At 37.3% G+C, this 22,650-nt stretch overlaps 1 long non-coding RNA gene across 3 annotated transcripts in view; it reads right to left on the bottom strand.

Moving 5' to 3' along the window:
- Window positions 1-730: 730 nt before the first annotated feature.
- LOC121075099 overlaps window positions 731-22,650 on the bottom strand; it is an 88,979-nt gene continuing 67,059 nt past the window's right edge. For 2 of the 3 annotated variants that reach the window (XR_005822720.1, XR_005822723.1), the window contains exons 3-5: window positions 9,779-10,018; window positions 3,667-3,747; window positions 731-1,632 (exon numbers count right to left, since the gene is read on the bottom strand). This is a non-coding gene — a long non-coding RNA (uncharacterized LOC121075099). The remainder of the gene's footprint in view (window positions 1,633-3,666; window positions 3,748-9,778; window positions 10,019-22,650) is intronic. The other variant, XR_005822721.1, reaches the window with a different exon arrangement.

Genomic DNA, 22,650 nt, shown 5'->3' with positions numbered 1-22,650 from the left:
GTTTGGCAGGAATCTTCCTGATGCAGAGCTTGATCCTGAAGGATTCTGAACCACTGTCTTATTAGCCCAGGGAACAGGGCCTCAAGAGCTTACCTGGAGACTTTCTTACTGATTTTAAGTCTGCTTGTGGTAACACCTATCAGAGTAATATTGCGGGATAAAGCCAGAAGAGCAGCACTGTAGCAGATACGATGGCAACGTGTACATTTAGGGTTGGCCTCATTTGTGGTTGCAGCAGTTGCATGCAATCTGGTCTCCCAGGTTCACAGCCTGGCTGAACACAGGAACGGGGCCAGGGTGCATGTCTCTTCCAAAAGGTCCCCTTTGCTCAGGGACCAGAGAATGAGAGCGTCCAGGTGCACGGCACACACTGCCATGTGCCCGACACTGAATTCTCTATGCACCAGCCATCCATAGTCTGGAAAATAATTGAGCATGAAGAGGAGTGAAGATTTCTAACTCCCTTTAAACAGACTATTGCTCTTCTGTGAAGAGACTGAATGAAAAAAGTCTGTATGACTCCAGCATGTTTCCATGAGAAGTAATGTTTTGTATCTTTATATCATGTTTTATTTCTTTAAGGTAGAATTTTTTAAGGTAGCAAAACCAAAAATTAACCCTTGAACTAATTGCTAAAATTAAAATAACAACTAGGAACTGTTTATGGTTTGGAAAAAAAAACACAAATAATACATAAAAATAAATGTCTTTATATTTTTATATACTTACACGTATCTATATACACCATGTCCATCATGTTCATGCCATTTATTTAGCACATGCATGTGTATTTCTGTGTGTATAATCCTACCAGAACACAAGTATTTGCTAAATACAGTCTTACTCTGTTTATGAAGCCAACAGTTAGTTTCTCTCATTTTCGTTCTGTAATTATTAACTATCCCAAGATTTCATTTTGAAATATCAGATTTTTGCGTTCCTGAGCACTACTGCAAGTTATCTGCCACACTTACAACGAATCCAATGGATCATATCTGTCTTTGTGGTCATGCATCAGTGCTACTGTAACTCTTTATATTAAAATTGCTTTAGATCTCCAGATGGTTTTTTAATGTTCCATTACTTTGGGACTCTAATGTAGTTTCCTGTAAGCATTCAAAAAAAAAAAAAAAAAAAGAATAAAAGAAGCTAGTCAAAAAATTAATACTATTTCAGTCTCCTCTGTTACTTTAATGCTTGAATGTGGTAAAAAATTTTGGAAAGTAACCCCACAAGATGGTGGCATTCTGGCATCACCCAGGGCAGAGAGAGATGTAGGATGAGGGAATACTGCATGGGCTGGTGCCCCAGTGTTTCAACACTGACTGACTGGGCAGTGCCGTGCTTACCTTCACCCTGTCAGAGCCCCACATCAGCCACTCAGACTAAATGGAGAAACCAATCAATTTTTCTCATCTGCATCTGACACACCTGTAGACACAGCTGGGTTAACTGCTGTCAGGGGTGGGGTGGTGGTGGGGGAGGCATGAGATAGCCCCAGCACCATTCTGCAGCCCCTAGCTTTGAGGCTTGAAGTCCTCGTACAGCATAGGAGCTTTAGTCATAGATGACTTCCTCATCTTTCTTAATTGGCAGGTGGAAAGACACCTTACGTGTTCTTGGAGCCATCATCTGCAGAAGATACAGAAAAATAGGGAAAAATATACAAAGGCAAATAGGGAATAATCCCTGATAGTTTGTTGTTTTGGACTGTGGCAAAGTCCAGAGACCAGCTCTGCAAGGTACCTAAGCAGGTGCCTGATTCAAACACAGGTCTTTGCTTGGGGCCATGAATGGTGCTGCACATGCTCTTGGAGCAAAGTGCTTTAACAGAACTCATCAGGAAGAATTCAGTTCCTTGTCTTAATCAAATCCAACAAGTCCCAAACTGCTCATGCTAAAGTCACTTGGAACAGTTATTCCCATGCTTCAAAAGAAATAAGAAAAGAAGACCTATTTCAGATGTTACCAAACAGTCAGCCAGTGTCAGATTTGCTATTTTCACATTGCAATTAAGCTTTCTGATGTTATGTATTTCATACATGGATTTTTCTGCTAGTGTGAAGATTTGCTAAGAACAACAACAACAACAAAAACCTGACATTACCAATTAGGTATTAAATGAAGGCAATGTGAAACTAATAATTTTGATATAATAAGAGGAAATTAAAATGACAACTGAGCGTTTCTTCCTCATAAAATTTCTGCCATAGTCACTTTCCTACAGAATATTATGTTATGTATTCACTACAACATTAAAAAAGCCCTTCTTAAATATACCTGTTTTCAAACAACCATCAAACAGAGGTTGTTAGACAAAAAAAATAAAACACCATTGTTTCATGCCAAGCAAAATAATTTTTCTATGTCCAAATGATATGAAAATAAATTGAAGAAAAATGCACAGATAACAGCTGAGAAAAAAAAATAGCACGGACTAAAATATATGTCAGACTGTACTAATCTTGATGCAAAGGAAGAATCTGGAGGGATGCCTCTGCATCTCTTCTACTGACACTATTTCCTTATGCGAGAATTAATATTAACTGGAGCAAGGAGTAAACAGGGACTGAATAATACTTGGATAAAAATATCCCCCATGGTGGGCAGAATGGGTGGTGAGGACACTCATGGGAGTTCAGGTCATACTTCAGTGGACACTGAAGTCTAACAACACTGATGAGGAGACCAGAGAGCCCCTTCTCAAAATAACCTCACGGGGGTATTTTACAGGAGTAAGGAGATGCAGATCTGAAGCCTTTCAGAAAATGGAGAGAGGGAACTGAGGATTTTCTGCACTGTGGAGAAAGTCTCAGCCACTTCATTACTGAGCAAAAAGACTGAGACCAATGATAGTCATTTAACTTTTGCTTTTACTTAGTTTTCACTGCCCAAATATAGACTAAATTTGAGTTATATTTCTGATGGTCTTAGGGACAACTTTAACATGTATAGATTGGCTAACTAACATAGGTCAAAATATAAAATTTCACAGGTCTAATTGACAGAAATTACTTGGGTGGGGGGGGAACACGACTTGGGTGTTTGGAAGCGTGTCAATTCATCTTCATGGTTATTTACTGATTTGATGTGTTAGAACATTTTATCAGATCAATTATTTATGTCATCAGCTGGAGGAAAAAATAATTATAAGCAAATGCTTACCAACTATTGAGCCAATTAAAAAAAAAAAGTCAACAAGCAAAAATCCAGTTTCCCTCTGAATTCTACACATCTGTTAGTATGCTCAGAAAATTATTTTGTACAAGTTGCTGTTGTGCCTCTTTAATTAGACAAAAATACATGCTACCAGGAACTTGCACACTCCCAACTCCTTAATTTCTTTAATAGAAAATGAAGGTAACAACAAATCTATCTGCAATCCTTTTCCCATCATTAATAATAAAGATGAAGTTTGTTAGTTAGTTTAAATGAAGAATTAAAAGGAGATCTTGCATGTAAACATAGCCGGTGTAAGTTTCTGCCTGAAGGTGGTACATCCATGGGAATGTACCAATTAAAAAAAAACATCTGGTTTATGTTAATTAGTTGGTGGTAAGTGAAAAGCAAAAGTAATATCTTTAACAAAAAGGGGAAAACCTGCAATAATTGTTTATAAAATCACAGCCTTACAGCCTTCTATGGTATAAGTTATTGACCACTTACTTTCATACTTACTGATCCATTTTGTGGAGGTTTTTTGAGTTTCTCTTTCCCATCAAATGATTTTTGGGGTGTTCTTCATTTCTGAAAAGAAAGATGCATTTATCTGAGATGTTTAAATGTTGAGATGTTTAAATTCATCTGAGACGTTTAAATGCCAACCCATCCAGTTAGATACAAAAATAAATCAAAAGAGCACATCATTCTTTAGTGTTCTGACAGACAAAATATACTGTCTCAAATGAAAAATAAATGACACAAGTAACTTTTTGGTGGGGCATTTGGAAAGTAGGGAGAAAACATCTTTCCAATTAAACGTGACAAATCCCATCACAAAAAAAAAAAAAAAAAAGCCATTGGAAATGCAGATACTGCACATCACTACATGTAAATGCAAATTTAAATAAGAACTATGAAAACAAACCGAGTGCTCAATTCTGTCTTCTTCTTACAGTGGACGTTGTGCTAAAATACTTCGGACCATATTTTTTGTCCTGATTAATTTTTTTTTTTCTTTTTTGTAATATAAATCAGATTTCAGACAACATGCCTTATTAAGCATCCTGGCCAATCCTCTAGTGACAACTATGTCTAGCAACCTAAAGGTACAACGGCAAAAATCAAACCTCTATATTAATTTTAAAACTAATTTTAAAATTCCCTCTGTCCAAAACCTTTAGTAAACAGAGTAAAGATTTCTTTATTGCATATATCAAATTCAAACCTATGAAAGCTTGCAGTTCTGTGTAACTCCACTCACATTTTTATCCCTTTTACTTTGATAAGAATCAGAGATTAATCTACACCCTAAATGAAGAGAAAGAAATCTCCTCAATTTTATCATTTGGGACTGAGACACCTTTTCCATGTTTGTATAAGCTATTTTTCCATCAGATTTTTAGTTAGCTTTGGGAAAGTTGCCGTATTTATAAGTTATTTGAATTTTTCAGTACATGACCCTGTGCATAAATCCTATTCTGCTGTACTATCAGCTCCTTCTGAAATTAGGGCTCTTCCAAGAGCTCAGATACAGAGCTCAGATCTTTGAATTTCAAGATCTTTTTTTTATCATCAGAGGATTTCAAACACAGCTTTGCTATTCCCAGATCAAGCAGCATTTTTGCTAATGCTGCAGAAAAAAATCAGGCCCTGTAAACAAAGTAAAACAACAATATACTAAGCACTAAATAAATGTCCACAAGTCAGAAGTCAAGAAGTTATGAAAATGAGTGTGGACTAAAAGTGCACGGGAGAATGGTTAATTTGAAAATTAAATTGCCTTGTTCAAAAGGCAAAAAATGTTTTTTTTCCTTACAGAGCACGTGGAAACAAATTTCACTTTGGCACAGTAGATGAGAGTAATGTATAAGAGAGGTGAAGTGATATTAATCTTCCAGCTGGAAGGAATGTTACTGCATGTCCAACTGTGACAGTTTCTTTTGCAGAGAACAGCAAAAATTTTTGCCTAAAGGACAACAGCTATTTTTCCCCCTTTAACTGAGAGTGCTTTGGATGATGAGACAACTTCATTTATTTCTTCAACTAAGTTTTTGACTGCATGTGATCTAAGCAGCAATTCTAACTCAGATCTTTCCCTATGTCTGAAACACATCTAAAATATAAGCAAATAATAGTCTTTCAAAAAATGGCTAACTAACCTCCTCAGGTCTCCACACCAAAATTATATAATAAAAAAATGTGGAAAAAGAGTAATGGGAAAGAAGAGGCCAAATTGCAGTCAGAAGCAAAAAAGCATTTGAAACTAGATTGCATGGGCATGCAGCTACAGCAGAAATATCATTTCACACCAGCACTTCAGTGCTGCACTGTATTCATATTCGGCACGAGTGATTCGTGCCAACCCAGAGAGGCTGTGCTGAGGAGGAGCCTCCTGAACCGTATCCCTGTGGCTGCTGCAGGAGCAGCCATGGAGAGTACAGGAATTCGACTTTGCGGCCAGTCTTCAAAACAAGCAAACAGCGGAATTAGTTGTTATTTGACAGGGAACAAAGGCTGTGGACGACAAATTGAAAAACAATGTTTCAAGGTTCTTAAAATTGTCATCTCAAACTGCAGCTTAGTATAGCAGTCATTTTATGAGAAAGTGACAAGTTATTCTAAATTGAGTGCTTTTTTTATTTTTATTTTTAATTTCATCATTAAGTCTGAAAAGGCTATTTCTAGTGGATCCATACCTTTCCCTTTCTGAGTCTATGGCAACAATTAAGTATGTCTCTGTACTGACATCAATTAGTTATGCTATTGCACATTAATGCTGTAGAAAAATGAAGCTGTTGACAATCAAAAGCAGAAGTTGTTGACAACGTAAAAATACTGCTTTTTAAATTTCAGATTAATTCATAACAAACTGTGCGCCAAATGGAAACTTAGAATTTATAAACAAAATAAGATGGGCTTGAGGTATTGTTTGTTTGTTCTCTGCCATTTTTCCCCAAAGAGCAAACTCAGTAAGAGATGTTCTAAATAATACCTAAATAAATATTTGGACTAAAATCCATCCTTAGCACTAGAGTCAAAAACTACATGGAATAAAGTAACCTAAAGGGAAACTACAGTTAAATTGTGGGCATATCTCCTCTTTGCTGTATGCTTTTGTCCTATTTTCCACAATCTTTTGAGGATATACTAAACAAATGATATGATTTCTAACAATGTTAAGCTAACCTGTAGAGTAGTGTTAAATGCATTGTCTTAGCATCTGTTTTAAAATTGTGGCTTTCAAATAGATACACTGTCTTTGTACACCAATTTTCCTTTTTGTTTTCATATTCCTGTTTTCTGCAAAACCCACACACATTATTGGCATTTTTTGTTCCTTAATAAATGGTCAAGATGAACTCTTGAGGAAAGGCCACTGTGTATGATCTCATTCATGCTCACTGGCTTCTTTTTCTATTGGTGGGAACAGCCTTATTTCATAAGAGCACTAAACAATTTGATTTCTTCTCCAGTCTTTGATTGCATTGGGTTACCAGCTTGGCTTTCCTTCACATTATCCAGTAACAGAACTGGGAATTATGTACCAGGCTGTGCTAGCTGGGTTATTTAGGGTTCTTTGTATTTTTCCTGGGTGGCTGATCTGGCACGAATGTTAGGTTGACAGGCTCTCTGCTGGGAGTTTCTCTGGCTAGGGAATCTCCAGAAGGCTTTGAGTGATACAGTGACCAGCCCATCAGCCACTGTTTGGTGCCTATTGTGACAGGCTATAGCTACTCCAGCAGCCCTTCAGAAGTAATCAGTTCCTATTAGATATTATCACCTTGCTATTCTAAAGCCTGACCCTTAGCCAAGGTGAGGACTGCTTCAAGCAGCTCCTTCACTTTTTGAAAGCATTTCCACATCCCTCGCGCAAGGCAGCCACGCTACAGGAGGCACTTGGCAGTGGAGGTGTTCAGCACTGAGGGTGCATAAAAACTGCTCAGACAAAAGCCAAAGAATTCCCTGAGGTTTGCAGTGCCAGCCTCAGACTGTCACAGCTTGGAGTACCTGTTACTCCAGATTTTATTAAGAGATGTTATTAAATACAAACCTACGCTACATTTTCCTCAACTAAGATTCCTTTGGAAGAGCTATTACAAAGAGGTTAGTTTTCCTGCAAGACATGAAAGGCTGTCAAAGCATTTCAGTTTCCCTTAGGAGGCTGGCTCAGGCACAAGCACAGTGAGAAAGCTTCTTCTCTCAGCAGATCTTCACCTGAACACCAAGAAAGGGCTGTGCAGGATGACTATTGAGGTGATGTCCAGCTCACAGTGCCCAAGAACTACATACTGCTGAACCTGAAGCCAGAAAACTATGTAGAAAACCTTTCTGTAGAGGTTTATTTCTACAATTTGTTGATTACTGTGTCCTAACATCGTCTTACATATTGGTATTCTCCTGTCCTAGTTTTGGCTGGGATAGAGTTAGCTTTCTTCCTAGTAGCTGGTATGGTGCTGTGTTTTGGATTTAGGAAGAACCAGGACAAATTCTCTATACTTTGGCTCACTGCCATTATGTCTGTCTATCACAAAACAATGCTCCTAGCTCCTATTCAAAAACTGTAAGTATTTTAGGCACCCTCTGTTGCTGACCCTGATCAAAGCCTAGGTCTTTATTCTTTATGACCAGGCAGCTATAATTATTGCTTTATGGGCTTGATATATTTCATCTGAGGTAAGTATGTCAGTATTTCAGCTGTAGGCTGATTTAAAAAAAGCAACCCAGGAAAAACAGATTTGTTTACACTGTTGGGCTGGCAGCCTGTGGACTGCTTGACTTCTGTTAAAATAAATAAATAAATAAATAGAATCAGTGAAGTGATTTGAAAAAGTACTTATATCAAGATTCAGAAAGTTAGTCTTTTTCACCATAAAAAGAAAATGTGGAATTTATAGCTTGCTTGCTGGAAAATAAATAAATAAATAAATCCTAGTGTGCAAGACTAGCTCTCAGCACATTTTGTAAAAGGAGAACTTGAAATATCCATTACAAATAATCGAAGCTAAGAAAGAAGTCCAAACAGATAGAATTACCATTTTTTTAGTTCTGTAGAAAAAGGCCAAGAAGGACACAGCATGACAATAGCAACGGAAAGGTTTTTAAGGAAAAAACTTTTGGGGACTTGGGTATGGTTTTCCCACAGTTCAGCTAGAAAAAACAGATCACATGCATGAGCAGTTTTAGTTTGGAGCAGCAACGGCTAGGTTCTGTACATCAAGTCACTTTTTCACTTGGGATTCTTATTAATGATATATTTAACTGATGTATAACATTAAAAATTAGTTCAATAGCCAAGCTTAGTCTTTGATCTCAGATTATTTTACTGTTATGCCTATAAATTCAATTACCATAAGTATTTTTCATAAATAAATTCTTCTCAAATACCTCCTTGTCCTGTGCATAAAGCATCTCAATCCAATGGGCCATGTGAAATCTTTCTTGCTTCATACCCACAATCTCACTCTGCCTTTTAATGGCTAATATTGCATTCAGTTTACTGTCTAGAAGCACTGCTGCAAACTGTCCATGTAGGATTGACTGTGGGTTTAAACTGCAGTAGATTTGTATTAGGAAAAGCTTTGTAAAGATAAGGATAGCAAAGCACTGCAAGAAACTCTCCAAGAAGGCCGTGGAGACTCAGTTGCTGCAGATTATCAGGGGCAGATCACCAAGCCTATGTGAGGATAGTGGATCCCCTCAGGGGATGTCCTGGCACTTCTGTTCTTGTTCAGCAGCTTCCTATTGGCAAATTTACCTTGGGTTTGTGCTGAGAAAGGACAGTGCTGAGCTGAGAGCTACCTCAGGACTGAGGTTTAAAACAGACACAGGTGATATCCTCATGTTATTGCTGTTGCTTCTTTCCCAAGGGACAAGAGCTTCCTCCTACTTGCCAGTGACAACCAGTATGCAGATAATACTTCAAGCCCCACATATATACTCCTCCCTGTTCATGCCTATGCAGATCAAGCTTGTTTTATCTGCACCTTCCTGTGGGCACACCAGCCCCTTACTGCTCTTTCTGCCTTGCAGCTTCAGACACCTCTTCCTAAATGCCTCTCTAATGGGGAGCGCTAGCCCAGGTTTCAAGACAGATCACACACCTCTGAAGAGCTAAACTACCAACACTTATGAGGAGATCCTGGCCCAGAGGAAAGGCTGCCAGCAGGCAATTAGTGCACAAGCATCTCCACATTGCCTAAGGGATGAACGTTTTGTTGTTTTCTAGGAAACATCCTTTGTTCTCCTTCCTTCTGCTTCATGTGGCAGCGGGAACTTTCAAGGAGACTGCAGAGGAGGTAGAGAAGGCAACAGGACAGGAGAAAAAACAACATCCCCCAGTTGGTAGTGGTTGTTTTACTTTAGTTGTCCTATGAATAGAGTTCTTCCTGAAAGTCCAGTTTGTCTTTTATTTCCTCTGGCCATTTCTCTGAAAGCTCTGGCTTGAAAGTGATTAATTTTTAATTGTTCATGGGATTTTGTTTCCTAATACTTTGCATTTTTATAGTCAGTTCTGTGGAGGGATCTTAAAGCACTTTCTAAATGATAAATTAAGGCTCTCCAAAACTGCGTGAGCTGGAAAACAAAATAATGAGGAAAGGGAGACCAATTCACTTACCTCTATCTGAATAGCTAGTCCTCAAAATACCCAGGAGGAGGACCCTGGCTTTTAGTGCTTACTCTTGTGCTTTAATGTCGCTTGAAGTACAGTGGTTATGAAACTACAATCAAATATTCTTCTACAGTAAAATGCTGAATCATGGGGTAGTACTCATTGTATTCATCAAGAAGGCTTCATGCATCCACTGGAGCAGGTCTGCAGGCTGAATATCCCATTCTAGTCTTATCTGCCTTATTTCTTTCAAAATGAAACAAAACATAAACAAACAAAAAACAACACAGAAGAATCTTACTCTCATGAAGTATATGTATGTATATATATAGTTATCTATATAAATAAAATAAAAATTGATTTCTTCAAATTCAGTAAGAATACAATGTAAAAAGTAGACTTTTATAGAAAGATGTTCTACAGGAAAAAAATAATAGGCCTTACCTTACAGTAAAAACTGCACCAGGGAAGATAAGATTCAAATCTCAACTTAGTGGCTTGAGAGTATCTTTTTAGGATGAAATCAAACTTGCCCAACAATCAGTTCTGCTCTAACAGAAAGGGCAGGACATTTGCTGTTCTTCTCTCCTGGGCACCTGAATCACCACTTTCCCCTTTCCCAGCCCAGTCCTAACCTTCCAAGGCAGAGCTAGCACTGCACACAAGCTAATTGCTGTCATAAAGATGGCACTTGCAGGTAGCTCTTAATTATGGCTGAGATAGTGAACAATATGTATATAAATTAAATGAAAGCACCAATAATTAAGTAATTAACAAAATTTGGGTGCTGTCTACTGTAAACAACACAAACGTCACTGAAGTCAACAGGAGATGTACTGCGTGTTGTACCAAAAGCCAAATATGATACGTCAGTTCAGTTGTTTGGTAGATGATTTATACAAAAAATATAGTCAAGATTCAGGTGTACTTCCAAGCATTTATTTTTGCCTGCCTTTTTTCAGTTCATCAGCTTCACAAACAAACAACAACAACAACAAAATATATATATATATATATATATATATATATATATATTTGGGCAGCTTGGAAGAAGTTATTCTGAGAAAATATTAGAGCTGCATTTTTACTTCATTTGGTACTTAAGTTAAATATCATGTTATATATAATAAATACAAATTAAAAAGAAAAGCAAAACAACCATGCCTTTCTACAGGGAGGAACAAATATTCCAATATTCTTCCAATTTGGGTCTTGCTAGCTGTGCCCCTACTCAAAGACAGGCTTAATCATTTTTTTTAAGGATCATAAAACTGCCCCAGTGCCAAGGTAGCACAGAAGGAAGTTTACCAGAGAGAAGAAAATACCTTAGTCCTCACAGTCAGACCTTGGTTGCCACTCCCTAGTGAAAATCGTCTGCAAAGGAGGCCTCCAAGCAGTGCCACAATCTCCCTGTTGCTAGACTCACAACATCCAAGCAGTTACTGCCCACACAATTTATGAGAGTGTACTGGTATTTCTAATCCTCTGATAGATCGCACCAAAGTGCAATTTTGTGGTGGTCACAGCGCTGTGAGCAAGGTTTTTGATCCACCGCACAGCCATACCTACTGTTGGAGGAAGGAAGTCCAGCACTATGTTATTCTGATTCCTGTCATCAGCAGGGTACAGCAGGCCTGCCTGCTAGTGGAGTCATCTACAAAGTTCTTTAGCTGGTTTGTTGGCAGTGAGAAACTTATTTTACGTAACTACCATTTCAGAGTCTGTGTGTATAACATGAGCCTTTTTAGGCAGAAAACCCAATTACTTTGTCTTCCTCAAGGTTTTAGTGCTGATTCTTAAAATGCATATTGCATGCACTCGCATAAATCACAAATTTTCTATATTTTGAGGAACAAAATGCCGTGCCACTACTAACATGCACATTTTCCTTGTGAGTTTTGTTCCTACAAAAGCTCTTGATCAACAAGCAACAGCTTGTAAACAAATCACTGCAGCTGAAGCACTGAGCCCGCCAGTGACACTGGCAGGACCTGTTGCAAGCTTAGAAGCATAATCTGAAGCTGTCACATATGTGACCCCACTGCAATTCTTTTTGCTGTTAACAAGCCTTATTCAACGCTCTGAAAATGCACTCCTTCATTGTAATAAAATACACTGTTTCATTATCTCACAAACTGGCATATTTTTTATCATGTTTATTATCAGCATTGATTTACAATGAAAACTGAAAGGAAAAGCTGCAGGACACAAATAGATCTAACTGATAGAAATCTGTCAACAACGGTCAATGACAGTGCCTTCTGGAGAAACACTGCACGAGTTGTTGAATGTTAAGAGTGTATTTTTTACTCTGTAAGAACCAAAGGATTTCTGTTGTGTAATAATTAAAGGTCTGGCTCTTGAAGATAACCATTAACAATAAAGCAGAATAGATTCTCAGTTTGTGTGAATTGCTGCAAGCCACTAGAAGTGTTGTTGTCTGCTTCACATCACCTGTGATTAGCACTTAACAGGAAATTATTAATAGGGCAATTCTATTTTCATTGCACACTAGCCATTGTTAAAGCATACGCCCATATTATAACCTGTAATCATCTAACTATTTTATTTTTCTAATAGAACACCTGATTTGTGATTTTTTTTTTTCTTCTCAAAGCAGGTGGATGTTTTGGTCCATACATGAGTTATTATTGGACTAAAGGGGAAAGTGCTTGCTAGTTACTAGAAATACATTATATTTAAAATTTGGTGCCAATCTGACCTTTCTGGTTAGACGTATTCTATAACAAATAGAAGCAGAAGCAGCACAGAGTGAAATAAAATTGAATGCAAGCAGTCAAGCAGGAAAGGCATTTTCTGCTTATGTTCCTATCTTCTGGAGTAATGTATGCAAGTGCCATAAGATGTACTGACGATATTATTTCTAAAGGCCAGAAAGAATCAGCATAAAAAATAATGCATATATAATATAGCCTAAAGTGAACCACTGCCTTCAAACAGTGAGAGATCTGTTTTGAAATATTTTGCTATAACTAGTATTTTCTCTTCAAAAAGAACTGACAACAAATTTGAGCCTTAGAAGTTTGTGGCATTCACATGTTGGATGAAGAGGCAGGAGATCCAAGCTTTGACACTGCACTGTGACCTCAAGACTCATTCCTCCTTGTCTGACTCTTGTTCTGGTGGGTGTTTACACTAACAGTCCTTAGGGATAGGGACCATCTTTTACTGCGTAATACAAACAGAGGTTTATCAAAACTATCCTCTTCCCTTCTCATCTTCTCCCCCTATGGTAATCCCACCAGAATTTAGTGATTATTTACACCTATATTTACGTTTCTAAGTTTCTTTTAAGAGTTCTCTTTAGGTTACTCCTATGCTTCTTCCTTAGCTCTTCTGAAGGGAATGAAAATTCAGAAGTAAAATGCTTTAAAAAAAAATCAGCCAAGCAGGTTCTGTGGATATGCACTGACAGAAGGTTGAACCTGGAAATGAAGAGTGCTCATAGGAATTTGACTAACAGAATAAAAACTTGGAGAAGGTTTGCTTTAGCAGTGAGAACATGGGAAGAGTAGTTCACCTGGCTGGAATTATGCAATTTATGTGAAGGTGTACACGTACATATATTTCTCCTTTTTATGCATTTACATAGAGATGTCTTTTTAGCAGCTGTTTCAAAGGAAAAAAAAAAAAGAAAGAAAGAAAGAAAGGAAGGAAGGAAGGAAGGAAGGAAAAAAAGAAGCCCCTGGAGCTGGCATGTTTGTGAAGAGCATTTGTAAAGTAAAGGTATTACTACACTAATGACCTGTGTCCTACAGAGAACACTTGCCTCTATTAGAGGAGTTCTGGATGGAAAGGTGGAAAAAATAAATTATCAAAAATATATATTTTTAAAAGATCTATTTTTTAAATGGATGAGCTGAGCCAAGTTGTTTAGAACAAAATAAAAGAAAGCTGAAAACCAGAGCTTTCAGTCTGAAACCCTTTATCTCTGGAGAAGACCAGTTTGGAATTTAGTCCCCAGATGAAAACTTGGATTTGCATGTTTTGCTTTCAGAGTGGTATTTTTAGCTCAGAGGCAGGCATAAAACAATGAAGTTACTGAAATTTCATAAAATCAATTTCTAAGCCTTCTTTAATCTCAAGTTTAAACAAATTCAAATTGTTTTAAGCCACAAACCTACAATTTTTGAATTATTTTTGGTGAGGAGGCAGGGAACTGCTTTTATTTGATGAATGCTTTTAATCTATTTGCGTTTTCTGATCTTCTGGCATTTCTTTGGAATCCTTTCCCTCTCTTCTGGATTATTCAAAAGAAATACAGACTCTGGTCCCACTACTGATGTCCTAAACTGAGCTCATGCTCCTCCTTGCATACATTGACCTGAACTTTTGGGAAGAGGACAAAAAACATCTAATTCTTCATGGAAACATTTAACAGTCTTTAGACTATCTGTGCTGAAAGCTTCCTTAGCCTCTTGTCTTTGAATTCATTAACCATATGATGACTTGGTAAAATTACACTGTTTCAAATGTTTATTTTTCAAAGGTTATGGCAACGAATCTTCTACAAAACAAGCTGATTTCTTTTGCTAGTAGTCTACTTTAAAAGGGGGAGTTGATACCTGTCTGAGATACTTCATGTAATGCGGCTCCAATCATATTAAAGAGAGACATTTCTATTGGTATCAGAAAATGTGAAATACAAGAAATACACTGATACAGCACCACAAGTGATTTTAACAGAGTTACCCTAGAGTTACTCTGGTTTAGCTTGCAGTTGAAATAAAAATAGAAGTTGACTTTCAATTATTATCAAGGAAAATTCATGACAACGACTGAAATATGCAGAAAATCCCAACAAAAGTGTGATGAGACAAAAACCTGACAACTTGTGCTGCATCTAAAAGCATAAACATGTCATGGCAGAGAGACAAAACTACTTTGATTAGTACAGGTCACTGCCTGTTTCTTCCAAATCATTTCATTTTTCAGAACCCTGTTGTGTACATGCAACCCACTTTTGCTACTTCTGATGAAGTCTGGGGGAACACAGACAGATCCTACACCTCTGCAAGAAGTTACTTCTTTTTCAGAACTCCAGGTAAGGATTTGGGGATTTTCAAGTTTGTCAGCATGTTGTTCTGAAAAGGATAAATGACAAAGCAGGCTCTGACTACAGTGGCATGTTTTCAGATTTGATACATTCAGGGAATGAGAGAGTGACCAAATATACTGGAGTGCAGGGAAAAGAGAGGATGTGCTTGCTGAATTGAGGAAAACATTTAATTTTTCAGGCTGTTTTAAGATCTTTGTCATCATTTTGAAAGACCTATTATACACATCAGAGTGGATTTACTGCATAGGTGTGCCCTTCAGTACCTGATGCGCTGCTGGTCATCTGGCTATGTTGCTCTACACACCCTCAAAGTATTAGACCTATAATGATTTCTGCACAAGTGCTTAGATGGCTTAGAATGCAGAAAATAGGATGTCAATAAGCACCACTGAATATAACTCATAATTTAACCAAAGATTTAAAAAAGGTGAGTGAGAGAGGGAGAAATATCATGGCTCTGGTGTTACAACCTATTTTCATTTTTTTCTGAGATATAGATGTATGCAACTAAACCCTCATTCATTTCTGTCACGTATTACAAACGTTATTAGAGACAGCAATGTTCAAGTCCACAAGACATGAATATTTCATTAAGGACTGGTAAAAGCTGAGAAAGGTGTAATCATTGTCTTGAAGAAAAAAAAAAAAAAGACAGTGATAGAACCTTCTTTTGTCCCAGAAAGAGGTGATTCCAGTTCACTATTTTCTGAACGCTAAAATTCTACTAAAATGCAAACAACCTTCTCTCAAAGTTCACTGCATCCAGGGGAAAGAACCTCTGTTGATTTCAGCAGGCTGTAAGTCAGGCACTTCTGTTCTCATATAGGAAGAGAGGTGACCAGGATGAAATCTATACCAAAGTTAGCTATTAAGGACTGAACCTTAGAACAACTTCCCTGAAAATGACAAGGAAGAATTTTCAAAAAATATATTTCGCTGAAAATCATACGAATTACAAAAGCATGGAAATGAAATAACATTAGAAGTTGTAGATTACTTTTCCCAAAATTTAATTCATGATATCTTCCTTTTTATAATGAATTTCTTCATAAAAATAAGAGTTATACTTTTATTCCCTTGGGAGTTAAATTATTTTTAAAGGAAGGTTTCTTTCTGTTCCCTCACTGCTGCCAAATAATAAAAAACAAACTGCAACATTTGTAATGAATACTGCAGATTGAAAAAAAATACAATAATAATTAATAACATAATAATTATAATAGACTACGCTAGCTATTTCTGTGAAGTGACACACTATCCACATGGTACTTATCTCCAGGTGCTGGCTAGCTCTTCTTATGGCTTTAGTCTGTAGGGTGACTTTACAGGTGGTCTTCCTGAACCCTAGGGTAGGCTGAAAGACAGCTCACAAATGCATATTTGTACCCAACTATAAATATGTTTGATATTTGCAATGGTCACTGGCTTCAAAGTAAGGTTTCTCTATTAACACATGAAATTTAAAATAGGCATCCCTTTTGAGCCACAGTAAAGGGCATATTATCATTCCTTTCAGAAATACATGCAGTGGCTGGTTGTACAGTCATTTTCATTAACATAAGACCTTTAATCAGCCTTTCAAAAACAAGGAAACACGCACAACACTTTTAAGGCTTTTCTCTGGGTGTCTAACTTAAACATTTTACCTCCTTTTGTCTCCTGTTTTTCCAGAGGTCTCGGTGGGATTGTGGGAAGAAAGGGCTATGTCTGCTTCAGAACAACATGAAATCTTGACTAGGAACAGCTGCTTTAAGGCAAAGCTCAGCATTGCTGTCTTCTCTCTGAAATCTGTGGCAATTTTAGTTAAAAACTGGGAGGAGATTTCTAACAGTACAGTAAGCAGTAATATTGCCTGGTCACTCGACCTGCACCATTGCACTGGCTTCTGCATAAGGATAAGCCCTACCTTATAGGTAACAGAGACCATCACAATGCTAAATATGATTTGTGAATGTGTTTTTCCCTTTTCCTGCCACAGTCTTAGACAGCTTGTTCATGGTTACTAGTTATACAAAATGGTTCCTTTCTGTAAAACAAACTAAGAGAAGGATACCATGTCAATTTTCCTTCCATTTAAAGACAGTAATAAAAACGTTTACTCCAAAACAGTCAAACTCTTCATTTCACAAGCTCTTATGCAAATTAGCCCAGAAGTCTAGATAAACTAACAAACAGCAACCCTGTAATAAAAAGGGGTAACCCACATAACAAGGAGAAAGGGAACAAAAATCATCTGTTTAGTCTAGTTTTGCTCTTTGGAGAACCTGGGCAGAACCTTGTACCCCTCAGACATTTCTGGGCTAAGTTAGCAGAAATCTCGGCTTTTAGATTTACCTAAAATCTACCAGCAGTTTCCTTTTTCACTTCAGGAGCAAAACTGCTACTCTCTTACTATTTTCTGGTCACAGATCCTATAACGTGGTGTAACACTGACTTCCGTTACAGCACACACCGCCTTGAGATAAGGCAAAAACTAGTAAAAGGATGGGAAATACATGACAAAGTAATGTGAAAGTAGGTGAAAAGGAAAAGAGTTTAAGGTAGGCCTATTTCAAATGCAGGATAAATATGATTTACTACCAATAAACCTTAGCTTTAATGAAGATAGTTGTTCTCTGAATCCCAGTTTTTCCAATTCTCGAGGCTCCTAAGAGACACCAACAGCTTACAGAAGATGGAAAGCATAAGTATGTATTACATAAACGTTAATGAGGTCATAACCTCAGTTGGAGATTACAAGCAACTCCTATGAGTAATATGAATAAATGCACTAGGCAAGTGCATTTTATTATAAGAATCATGATATAGTTGTGTTGTAGACCTCTGAATTAGTGAAACAGAAACAACTTTAAACATTTTCTCCAGAAAGAGATATCTTAACGATTTAAGATGTTCTTTTACTGTCACTAATCCCCAGGATGTTTCTAAAAATTAGAAAATCTACCTGCCTAAAATGCAGAAAATTATCAGTCAAATCCAAACTGAAGCTTGCTGTGTTGGGTAAAATAGAATTACTCACTGAACTAAAAATAATATTTTCCAAAGTTCAATGGTTTAGCAAGGCCAGTTTCTTGAAAATCTTAAAGAATAATGAAGAAACCTGAGACGGAAACAAGAAGAGCTATTTTAACAATACGCTATTAAATGCCAGACAGCGCAGCCAGGCAATTATGTGGAGAGTGTCTTCAGTCAGTAAATAAACACAAATATGAAATATGAAACTGCTTACCAACAAAAGAATAAAATTTTGTGCTAGAGTTCACAAACATTTAATGTTACCTTCCCTAACCTTCAATAATCTCCAAAATACATCATCACAGAGACTAACAATACAAACTTCTGTCTGTTATGCTGCATAGAAGTCCCCTGGGGACCAAAACAGCCTGCGGCTACATGTGCTCCCATGCAAAAAGGATCATGAATATTAATATGAGCCCCCTATCACCTTTATGAAACCCCGTGATCTTTCAGTGGATCACAACTCACATCCTGGATAAGTTCAGTCTTAAATACATGACAGAAATGTAACCCTCCCTCAGGTCTTGGCTGAGGATTTGTTCTATTGTGCTGGCCTTTGCCAGCTAATGTCTCATTGGCAGCTCTACCCAGCTTTTTCTCTGCTATTGCTCTGGTCCATTGGGTCATCCCTCCCAATAGTATCTTAGTGCATTAACTCAATTCTCTGGAATTATACAGAGCCAAGCAGGGATTAGTCACAGATGCTCAGCGTCAGGCCTACATAGCAAGTCTTCTCTTCTTTTTCATAATCTGCACTAATATTTCTTCACAGCCATGTTACGAGTTAAAGAATCACTAGCTCTTGACATCCAATGCACTAGATATAACTGAAACTAAACCATCCCTTTTGCAAATTTTAATAAAAATTAAAATAAAATTTAAAAAGCAGCTCATTCCTTCAAGTTTGGAGCATAGCTGTTTTTTACAGGTATTCCATAAGATGTGCCAAGTACATAGATAATTTAACAGATCCCAGCCTGCTCCATGGACTTCTCCATTCATCTCCTTACAAGATTTTAAAACATTCCTATCCATCTTTCTGGTGCTACACAGGGCCAAAGCCTCAGCCAAATAGCTTCCAGACCAAGAAGAACAACAACAGTAATATTTGTGGCTTACTACTCATTACTAAAAGGAAGGGGAGAAGATGCTTTGGTGGGCTACCACAACTTAAATTCCCATTTGTATGAAAAGTAATCACAGCTAAAACAAGGTGGTTGCAAAACAGGAAACACACTGTGTTTTTAAGATGTCATTAAAGAACATGCAACCTAATTTGTCTACTGGGAAATGCTGAGGGCCTTGAATTGGTCATTCTTGGGTTTAATCATGTAGGCTCTGTTACTAAAGACTTCAGTAAACAGAGATGGATTTAGGCTGTGATTTTCAGTGTCTGTATTCCATGGGGGCTGGGTATTGCAGGTGTCAGAGCAAGTCTATTATCTCCTCAGCCCCAAGATAATTTCTTCATTAGTATTTTTATCAATTTATATCAGATATGTAGTGTGGAGGAAGCTCTATTAATACCCCTGACTCTCAGAAAGCAGGCTATATTGCAATTGAAAGAGAATACTCAGTTTACAGCCTTGTTAACAAGCTAACAATCAAGATTTTACATTCTACAAGCCCCTTATTAAAGTGGTAAATTAATTAGCTTGCCCAGACAGTAAAGGTCTGAGACCATCATCTAATATGAACTTAATTCTGCTTGCATTTCAAACACAGCCAGGCACATTCCAATGACAAAGCTTTCAAGGTCAGGTTAACGGGTGCAAGGACTAGGTTTCTGGCTGGCCTATTTTCAGGAAAACAGAATTTGCCTTGCCTCCCTTTGTCTGTCTGCTCAAAAGGAAGAACATTTTCAGAGTTATTGATGAAATATTGGCTATTTCAGCAGTTAACAATTTATGTTACTATTGTTAATATATCATTAACAGTATTTATTCTTATTACGTACCCTTTTTGTATGTTTTTTTCAGCCTATGTTTAATACTGTTATTGGCATTGCCACTTCCAGTTGTCATCTACAAACAACCATCACAGCCACAAACCCCAGTCTCCACAGGAATCATTCTTTGCTGCTGTAGAACTAGTTAAACAATAATTTTCTCCTGCAGGAGAGAAGGTTCCTCTAAGTATTTGGCTCTCAGAAGTCAGTGACTTTATTAATCTTTTATCTGTCTCCAGTATTTTTATGCCATTAAAGGGCAAGTTTGCACACTTGTAATGAGTGAAATATGGGATTGATCCACATATCCTCTTCCTATCTGGAATTTCAAAAGTTTATCCTTACTTCTATTTTGCCCTTATCTATTGCTACAATTTCTCCTGCTTCCTCTTATGTACAAGATTGTTTGCACCACTGTTCTGGCCTATACCCAACCCATTTCCTCACGAATTTTTATTTGTTTATCACTGCATTTTTTTTTTTCAAAACCTGCTGTTAATAACATAAAATTCAGAGCTCAGCTTTAACCTTGCAGTTGTAAAACAAGTCTGTTCATTAGCTTCATTTTTCATATAAGGGAGGGAAACCAAGCAGCCAAGCATCCCAACTTTGAAATGAGACATGGCTGGATTATTGGCAACTGTCACAGAAGTAAAGGATTATAAAAATACAATCTATTCTGTGTGAAAGAGAGGCATGGAATATCATAATCTTTCAGCCTTAGCATCTGAAGCATCCATAAAGCTGGGAACCTATTTGAATCCTGTTCATTTAAAATTTAATGGTGTTTTCCTGTACTGAAGATACTGTATAGAAAGATTGGAGTTAAATACACAGTGGAATTCTAAACTGTAGACATTAGTGGAAACAGAAACTAAAATCCAGAAGGGGGTATCATTTCCTAAATGAGGATAAGAGCTAATCAATCTGTGTCTTTCTAAAATCTAATTATGAAGTCTAAATGCTTTATGGATAAGAGATTCTGATAATGTCCAAGCTGTTTAACAATTGGAAACATACCTCAGGTGATAGCTTTGCTAATGGGTTTTCAGCTGCACACAGTCCAATTGTGGCTACAGAGTTCCAGAACAACTCAATGGTTGTTTATTCATGGGCAGGAATAATGGAGCAGGGGTTTTGTTGTTGCTGTTGTTTGTTTGTTTGTTTGTTTTCTAGATGTCTTAAGCCATTTGTGGTAACCCATGAGGATTTGTCCCTATGTCTTCAGACACGCAAATAAATTAGAAGACTTTCACACTAATCATATGTTGTTTACCAGTATACTGGAACAGGAAAACATCTACTTCGGGGCAAATCCAGTATTCTAATCAGCTAAATCAAGTTTGGCACAAAAAACTTGTTCAAGCCTTCTCTTACCAAGTCTTTAAAAATTCTGCTGAGCCAGCCCAGGAAATCACGCTCATATTTAAAAGGTGTGATCAAGGGCTCCAAGAGTACCAATGGACCTGCAGCCTCTTCCCTGATCACTGACCTGCAGCTGGTCCAAGTTACTGTCACTCAGCCTGCTCTGCCCTCCCAGTTTGGGTACTCTGGGCCATCATCATCAGCTCTCACTTACCTCTCCCTGGAGAGCAAGCCAGCACTCACTGCTGTCTGACAATGAGATTTGCAAACAATTTTCCTCTAGCGTTTCCTGCATGATAGATTTATGATATCAATGAATTCATAACTTCCCTAAACATTCCTTGAATGATTATTGTAGACAGTTCAGGATTTAGCATTGCATATTTCTTCAAACATCTTTGAGTCTAAAGCCTGAAGAAGCTGGACAGCGCAAAACAAAGTAGATCTTTCAAGACTCTGATTCTCATGGGAAGCTACCATGATACCTCAGGAGGCCAGCCACTTCTCTTCAAACATCTGAATGTGGGAAATAATTCTTTTATGGCTGCAGCTTCACCCCAACAGTAAGATATAATGCACAGGTTTGGGAAAAAAAAAAAAAAAGAGAAAAAAATAAAAGAAAAAAAAAGTTGAAAAAATGGATTGCCTCAAACATCTTTGTCAAGATTGCTATTTACATCTTAACAAGTTTCTACCCAGAAGGATCTGAGCCAAGCAGTATCTCTTTAGGTGACATAGAATTGCCACAAATCTCCCACCTGTACCAAGCAGGACAAGAGTCACATAACAGAAACAAAAGTCACAAAAGGCTGGATTTTTAAACTGCTACTAACCTCTTGTTTTTAAATATTTTCCATAAGCTAATTAAATAACCTGAGAGGACATAAGAGTTATCATGAAAACCAACATACAATTAAATATTGATATAACTGCTAAGTTGCATCTCAATTAGAAAGAGTTTGTGTTGGTTGTTCTGTTTGTCAGACAAGGATCAGAAATTGATTTTCACTGTATTAAAAGGAGAAAGTTGTAGACTGAGTGGGCAATATGTAGAAGTGCTTGGAGGAGTTTGGCTTATGTAAGGAAATGAATACATTTGAACCTTGAGTAATGAGAGTTAAGGGGGCAAGAGCATGACTGAAACATAGTACTTATTTAACAAATTATAGATATAGGTTACAAAAGGTTGGGAGCATAGTTGCAACTATAATATCAGAAGAAGATAGGCTTAGGTTTGTAATTATTTCTTCCTTTAATCAAGAGAATAAAAATCCTCCTTTTAAAGGAAGAATTAGTTATGAAACACTGTACAAGAAATGAGAAACAAAGCTTATGATAGATTATTACAAAAAGCACATATTAACAAATAAAGCCCATCTATCTTGCATGTTTTTCAAAACCATCCTTCCTTTCCTTAAACAGAAAATGAAATACTTGTAGTCAGAATTGCAAGAAATAAAACCCAGT

Source organism: Cygnus olor, chromosome 1 (genome assembly GCF_009769625.2).
Source record: "Cygnus olor isolate bCygOlo1 chromosome 1, bCygOlo1.pri.v2, whole genome shotgun sequence".
In the NCBI taxonomy this organism is placed as follows: domain Eukaryota; kingdom Metazoa; phylum Chordata; class Aves; order Anseriformes; family Anatidae; genus Cygnus; species Cygnus olor.
The sequence above is the reverse complement of the archived record's forward strand: the minus strand, read 5'-3'. Positions and strand labels throughout refer to the sequence as shown.